This window comes from Dipteris shenzhenensis, chromosome 22 (assembly GCF_047967505.1).
Source record: "Dipteris shenzhenensis isolate YYH24624 ecotype China chromosome 22, Dip_SZ_1.0, whole genome shotgun sequence".
NCBI classification, from domain to species: Eukaryota; Viridiplantae; Streptophyta; class Polypodiopsida; order Gleicheniales; family Dipteridaceae; genus Dipteris; species Dipteris shenzhenensis.
The window spans coordinates 3,035,244-3,043,700 of NC_141617.1; positions in this window are offsets into that span (position 1 = coordinate 3,035,244).

The window sequence follows — 8,457 nt, forward strand, 5'->3', positions numbered from 1 at the left end:
CCAGGGCACGGAACATTGAGTGTTACCACTGTGGCAAGAAGGGCCATATGAAAAAGGATTGCTACAAGCTAAAAAGAGAGCAAAAGGATAAGAAAAAGAATGCAAATTGGGGTGCAAATAAGAAGGAAGAGAGTCCAATGGAGGACAAAGGAAAAGTGAAGATTGAGGAGATCAATGCAGTCACACATGATAGTGACAATGACATTCTCTTCATGTCTAGTTTATTTGCAGAGTTGCTTACCACTTCAAATGATGCATATTCCAAGGATTGGATTTTGGATTCTGGTGCTTCATTCCATGTTACTCCCCATAGGGAATGGTTCTCCACTTATGACAATGGAAAGACAGGTTGTGTGCATCTTGGAAATGACTATGCATGTGACATAAAGTTTTCTTTTGCAAATGGGTCTGCATTTATTTTGAAAAATGTGAGACATGTGCCTAAGCTGACCAAGAGTCTCATTTCAACGAGTCAGCTAGATGATGTTGGCTTTGGTTTTGGAAGTTGGAAAATTCAGAAGGGCTCTATGCTTTTGGCTAGGGGTGCCAAGTGTGGGACTTTGTATCCCTTAAATGTATCAGGGGTGTTTGATCATGTTGTTGCAATATTCGAGTAGCCAAGTACTTCTTTGTGGCATTGCAGGTTGGGGCACATGAGCCAAAATGGGATGAAACTCTTATGCCATTTGGGTTATGTACCGCATTCGAGTTTCTTTGATTTTGAATTTTGTGAGCACTGTCTCTATGGGAAGCAGACTAAATGAAGGGGAAAGAAAGAGTTTGAAAAGCTTGATTTGGTGCATTCAGACGTATGTGGTCCCATGCCTACACGGTCATTAGGTGGGGCTGAATACTATGTGACATTCATTGATGATGCAACTAGGGAAGTGTGGGCTTATGCCATAGCTCAAAAGAGTGATGTGTTCCAAGTATTTCAGAAATGGCTGGCCTTGGTTGAGAATCAGTCAGGTAGAATGCTTAAATGCCTATGGACTGACAATGGTGGAGAGTATCTCTCTCATGACTTTCAGCATTTCTGTGATACACATGGGATTAAGAGGGAGCTCACATCCCCTCGTACTCCAGAGCAAAATCCAATTGCAGAAAAGATGAACCATACCATTCAAGAAAGTTTGCAATGCATGCTTTCTAATGCAAGTCTTTCTGGTGGTTTTTGGGATGAGGCAATGAAGACTGCAGTGCATGTGATCAATAGATCACCTAGTAAGAGTTTGGATGGTGGTATTCCTGAAGAGGCATGGAGTGGCAAGAAGCCCTCTTACTCTCATTTGCATATATTTGGGTGTGAGGCATATGCGCATGTGCCAAAAGAGCTTCGAAAGAAGCTAGATCCTAAGTCTAGGAAATGCATCTTTCTGGGTTATGGTGAAAGTGGAGAGATGGGCTATCATCTTTGGGATCCAAAAGCAAAGAAGATCATATGCAGCCATGATGTAGTATTCAATGAGAAGAAGATGCATAAGGCACCCATGAGGGATGTGGAAATGAGGAGAATCACTTTCCAGGATGTGAATCCACCTGCATATATTGATAGACAACAAGCTGTCCATGCACCAAATGTGCAAGAAATGGTACCACCAAGTACTTCCACAAGTATACAATCAAGGGTAGATGATGGATCATCTATTGATGGAAATGATGAGCCAAATGTGGCTAATATGCAGGTGGGATAGCAAGCTGAAATGCCCTTGAGAAGATCATCTAGAGTGTCTAGACTGCCTGATAGGTTTGTTCCAAGGGTAGACTATGTGATGCTTACTGATTGCAGGGAGCCTTCTTGCTACAGAGAGGCTATGATGCACGAGGATCGATGCAAGTGGGAGTATGCTATGCAATCAGAGATGAGTTCACTTATGAAAAATAAGACTTGGGACTTGGTTTCTTTGCCACATGGAAAGAAAGCATTGCCATGTAAATGGGTCTACAAGATGAAGGTCAGAGGTGATGATGTGCCTAGGACAAGGCCCGTTTGGTCGCTAAAAGGTTCAAGCAAGAGAAGGGTGTGGAATTTGATGAGATATTCTCTCTGGTTGTAAAGATGACCACACTTAGATGCATGCTTGGACTAGTGGCAGCAGAGGATATGGAGCTTATGCAAATGGATGTCAAGACAGCTTTCTTGCATGGGGATTTGCATGATGAAATTTACATGGTGCAGCCGGAAGGCTTTGAAGAAAAGGGCAAAAGGCATTTAGTTTGCAAGCTGAAGAAGAGTCTCTATGGTATTAAGCAAGCACCTAGAGAATGGTATCAGAAGTTTGATGCTTTCATTCAGTCCCAGGGTTTTAGAAGGAGTGAAATTGATCACTGCCTCTACACTAAAAGGGCTAAGGATAATAGCCTGATAATCCTGGCACTATATGTGGATGATATGCTATTGGCTAGCAAGAATAATTATGAGCTAGATGCATTAAAGGCCAAGTTGCATGAGGCCTTTGATATGAAGGATTTGGGAGTTGCAGGTCATATTCTTGGTATCATGCGCACCACGCGTGATCGGGGTAGGAAACTCCTTTGGCTTTCATAGAAGGAGTATGTTACAAAAGTATTGTAGCATTTCAATATGGAGGGGGGGAAGACAGTGACTACTACATTACCTCCATATGTGAAATTGAGTCATACAGATAGTCCCAAATTAGATGAGGAGAGGGCCATGATGGCCAAGGTTCCTTATGCATCAGCGGTTGGGAGTCTTATGTATGCTATGATAGCTACTAGACCAGACATTGCATTTGCAGTGGGAGTTGTTAGGCGGTATATGGCTAATCTAGGAAAGAGGCATTGGGAGGAAGTTAAGTGCATCATGAGGTACATGAAGGGTACCAAGGAGATGTGCATCTACTTTGGTAGAGGAGACATGCGTGTACTTGGGTACACAAATTCAGACTATGCAGGGTATGTGGATAGTAGGAGATCCACTTCTGGTTATGTGTTCACCTTTGCAGGTGGTGCACTGTCGTGGATGTCTCGTGCACAGAAGTGTGTTGCTTTGTCTACCACAGAGGTTGGGTATGTTGCAGCCACAGAGGGTTGCAAGGAGGGTATATGGCTTGATCAACTAGTGGGAGATTTGGGGATTCATACAGGTGTACCGACATTGCATAGTGATTCCATGAGTGCTATTCAGCTAGCATGGAATCTAGTCTTTCATGCAAAGACCAAACACATTGAGGTCAAGTACCATTTCATCAGGGAGGTACTTGAGGACAAGTGCATAGAGCTTGTTAAGGTTCATACAAATGGTAACCCTGCAGATATGCTGATGAAGAGTCTACCTAGTCAGTGGTTTGAGTATTGTCATGTATTGATGGGCATTGGATATTATGCTCACTGGTTGTTCTCCCTTAAAGGCACATTGTCCTTTAAGTGGGAGGTTGTGGGGATTAAAGGTCACTATGCCTTTACCCCGATTATGTACAATACTCAGACACATACATAAATGAATGAAAAAGAAGATTAGGGTGGTTGTGCACCCACCAAAACCTTGTGTGGCTCTCTATTTCTCTCTCTCCCTCTTTCGTTCTTACTTCTGTTGAGAGCACTCTCACTTCCTCCCTTGTCCAACAATAAATAGCTGCCTCTCTCCTCCCTCTTAAGGAATCAAAGTGTGCCATCTCTGAATAACTTTATATTCACGCAAGGCTTTTAGGATAGTGGCACAACATAGAGCACAGTGGGAGTTTTCAACAACGTTTTTTGCACACTATGGGTCCTTATAATATTGATGGCCTTCCCATAGGCCTCTTTTCCACATCACTCTCTTTTTCTTATTTTCCCTCTTTCCATATATCCGCATTTGATCCTCACTAGCCAATTATTTCTACTCACTATAGTGCTCCCTTGCTTGCTATTTCTTCCTTATGGGACTTTGGTCTTGTATTCCCCTCTAAGAATTTTTTATATATAGCAGTTACGTCATTATATTGTATCCCTCTTTAAAGGAATATTTGTAATACATGATGATTATGCTTTTGTCGCATTCTAATTGGGTGCACTCCATTCCCCACAAGATCTTTTGATATATACACAATGTTGGTACTAGGTGACATGTATACCAACATTAACTTTGCTAGAAACAACATCGATGACAATGTTGCCATATTATTTACAATTCTTTTACTCATGTATATGCCAATGGTTTTACACTTTTTTAAAATTCAAATTATTCACAAATTCTCTCAAAATATGTGAAAAAAATGGGCAATATCATTGTCTTATCCCTACATTGTTTACATTGTAAAGAATAAGGGAGAGAGATAGGAGACTCAAGTTCAGCTTTCTTCACAACACACAAAAGAGAGAGGACACAAGGTTGGAGGGTGAAGCCTTTCTTCACTTTTGCACACAACAACAATTACAATAGAAGAGGGAAATACTCTATATGTCAAACCCTAGAATACGTGGTTCATATGTGAACCCAAACCAAAACATACGTGGTAGTCTAACTACACCACGAGTACAACTAACATAGGCGGTGACATAAATGATAGTCATCCAGGAGATATGTTGGGGATAGAGCTTGATATCTCAACACTCCCCCTCAAGCTCAAAGTCATCTCACGTACACCAAGCAAGCTCCTAAATCTGCAAAGCTTCTCGGTACCCAATGCCTTCGTAAAGATATCAGCCACCTGCTCCTCAGTGCTGACATAGACAAGATCAATCTCACCAGCTAGAACCTTCTCTCTCACAAAGTGATAATGCACCTCAATGTGCTTCGTTCTAGCATGATAAACTGGGTTATTAGCAAGCATGATGCTGCTAATGTTGTCACAATGAATGACAACTGCTGCATGAACTGACTGTCCCATATCTGCAAGTAGCTTCCGTAACCAAGCTACCTCACATGCAGCCATTGCTGCACCCCTGTACTCAGCCTCTGTGCTCGACAAGGCAACTGTTGGCTGCTTCTTGCTGCTCCAACTGATGGCACCACTCCCAAGGGAAAACATAAAACCACTAGTAGATCTCCTGTCTGAGACACTACCAGCCCAGTCAGCATCTGTGTATCCATGTACCTGTAATGCACACCCAGCTTCATAAAGCAGTCCATAATGCAATGTGGACTTCACATACCGCAGTATGCGCCTAGCCGCATCCAAATGTGGCTTCCTCGGTGCCTGCATAAACTGACTCACCAGCCCCACAACATAGCTCAAATCTGGTCTGGTTATAGTCATGTAAATCAAGCTACCTACTATGCGCCTGTACATAGTAATATCTTCAAGAAGCTCACCTGTCTCTGCATTGAGCTTCACATTCTGCTCCAATGGAACAGAAATAGGCTTACAGCCTGTCATCCCATATTTGGACAGCATGTCCAAACCGTATTGCCTTTGCAACAGCCATATCCCACTCGGGGATCTAATAACCTCAATGCCCAAGAAGTAACGCAGCTCTCCCAAATCCTTCATCTCAAATTTCTGCTTCAACAGCAGCTTCACTTCATTAATGTCTGCATCACTATCACCTGTAATAATCAAGTCATCAACATAGATGACTATAAGCATAATCCCTCTGTTTGTCCTTTTCACATAAAGTGGAAAATCTGAATTGGAAATCTGAAATCCAATAGTGACAAGATATTGCCCTATCTTGTCTGACCATGCCCTCGGCGCCTGTTTTAAGCCATACAAGGCTTTGCGCAACCTGCATACAAAATCGGGGTGTGAATTATCCTCATAACCTTCTGGCTGCATCATATAAACCTCTTCCTGCAAATCACCATGCAAGAAGGCATTTTTCACATCCATCTGATGCAAAGACCATCCCTTTGCAGCAGCCATAGCAATTACTGCTCTCACAGTTGCCATCCTTGCAACTGGGCTGAAAGTTTCCTCATAGTCAATTCCATATGTCTGCGCAAAACCTTTGGCAACCAATCTTGCCTTGTACCTGCTAACAGACCCATCAGCATTGTGCTTTACTTTGTAAACCCACTTGCAGCCAATAGCCTTCTTATCATGAGGCAAAGGCATCAAATCCCAAGTGTGGTTTGCATCCAAGGCAGCCATCTCTTCATCCATAGTTGCTTCCCAATTTTTATGCCCTGCTGCATCCTCAAAACATGTGGGCTCTGGCTCCTCTAGAACCTTGACCATATAAGCATAGTGATGTGCTGTATACCCATCATATCTCAGCCTGTCAACTGGATACTTAATACGAGTGGACCTTCGTACAACTTGATCAGTTGCAGGAGTCTTTAAATCATGCCTGCTTTTCCTTGCACCAGGTGTAACAACAGAAGGAATCCCAAGTTCCTCATCAAGGCTCATTTCAGAGCCGCTTGACTCTCCATCAACATGAGAGCTACCAGCAGACACATCAAACACTGGAGTATGGTCCACTTTTTCTTTTCCCTTATGTGATACCTGCACAACACTATCAAGACTGCCATGTGACGATTCACTAGATCTCAATCTCCCTGTCCATGCATTAGATCCACTAGTAGAGGACTCTCTGGGTCCACTCAAGGCTTGAGATTGCTGCTCTGCATTTATTGCAGCATTCCCATTTCCTGCATCTGCATCTCCTACCATAACAGTTGGTGCATACCAGCTGCTCATTTCATCAAAAACATCTCTGCTCACTTGCATTTTGCGAGTGGAAGGGTTATAACAGCGATACCCTTTCTGGTGCTGAGCATATCCAATAAAGATGCATTTTTCTGCCTTTGGATCCAGCTTGGTTCTCTTCTCATCAAGAACATGAACATACGCTATGCAACCAAATACCTTCAAGTGAGAAATATCTGGTTTTTGGCCTGTATACATTTCTTCAGGCGTCATGCCATGGACAGCTGCAGTGGGAGTTCTGTTCATAATATAAACAGCAGTTGCTACTGCTTCAGCCCAAAAATAATCAGGCATGTTTTTCTCATTTAGGATCGCCCGTCCTACTTCTGCAATATGCCTGTTCTTCCTTTCTGCAACCCCATTCTGCTGAGGGGTAGACCTGCATGAGTACTTCCTTTGAATTCCCTGTTCTTTCAGATATTCACAAAATTCTTCTGAAAAGTACTCTCCCCCTCCATCAGATCTTAGCACTTTAATATGCACACCTTTCTCTTTTTCAACCATGGCCTTAAAAGCCTTGAAATGGCTGAACACTTCACTTTTGTGCTTCATAAAATAAATCCACACCTTCCTAGTGTAGTCATCAATAAACGTCACATAATAATGGCATCCACCAATAGAAGCAGCTTTGGTTGTCCAAACATCTGAATGGATCACTTCCAAAGGTCTTCTGCTCACCTTAGCATTTTTGGGAAATGCATGTCTGGCCTGCTTACCCATTTGGCATGCTTCACATACCTTTTGCATTCCCTCAACTCTGAATTTAGGCAAACCTGCAACAATGTTTTTCGTTTGCATAGATTTCAGCCTTTGTATATTCACATGCCCAATGCGCTTGTGCCATATCTCAATATCTGCAATGACACCTCTCCCATGCGCAAACATAGCAGCTTTCACCTCAGGCATATCAACATCCAAGGTGAACATTCTGCCATTTTTGTTGCCTTTCGCAACCAAGCGGCACTTATTTTTCAAGTCCTCAACGAAGCATCCATCAGGATTAAATCTAACCTGCAGACCTTGCTCAACCATCTGGCCAACTGAAACCAGGTTCTTAGTGATTTTTGGAACATGAAGTACATATGCCAAGTACTTTGTTTTGCCATCCTGCATAGCCAATGGCACTTTACCAACCTGCGTAATTGGGTGCGCAGTATCATCACCTGTTTCAACATAACCTGGCTTATCCAAATTTCTAACATCATGAAACCACTCACCATGACTGGTCATGTGGTTAGAGGCACCTGAATCAACATACCAAACATCATTGCAAGCTGCAGCATCTCCTGACATGGAGTTAACCATATGCTGCATCACAAAAAGGTGCTCATTTCTGTCGTCACCATGCCCACTTGATGATGCATAGTTGCTTTGCTGCAACTTCCCACTTTTGATGTCATTCTGTTTTTTATAGCATGTATTCTCCTTGTGTCCAGGCTTTCCACAATAATAGCATTCTGTGCTGCTATTTACTTGCTGGTTCCTTTGCCATGAACCACGGCCTCTTTGGCTCCCCTTGCCTCTAGAACTACCACGTCCTCCTCCATAGGACTGGTTTTCCTGTTGTTGCTGTTGGTTCTGATTTCCTGCACGGCCACCAAAACGGCCTCTTCCTCTACCCCTGCCTCTACCTGTATTCGAGTAGAAAGCAGTCTCTTGAGAAGTTGAGGTGGCTGAACCACCATTCCTTTGCTCTTCACTCAGCAAGAGAGCAATAAGTTCCTGAAAATCAGGAAATGTTTCACGGACTCCAATGGATGTCCGAAACTGTGCATAATCTTTCCCAAGACCATTCAAGGTCACGGACACTAAGTCCTCATCATCAACAGGTGCTCCAATGGAGGCAAGAGAATCTGCAAGG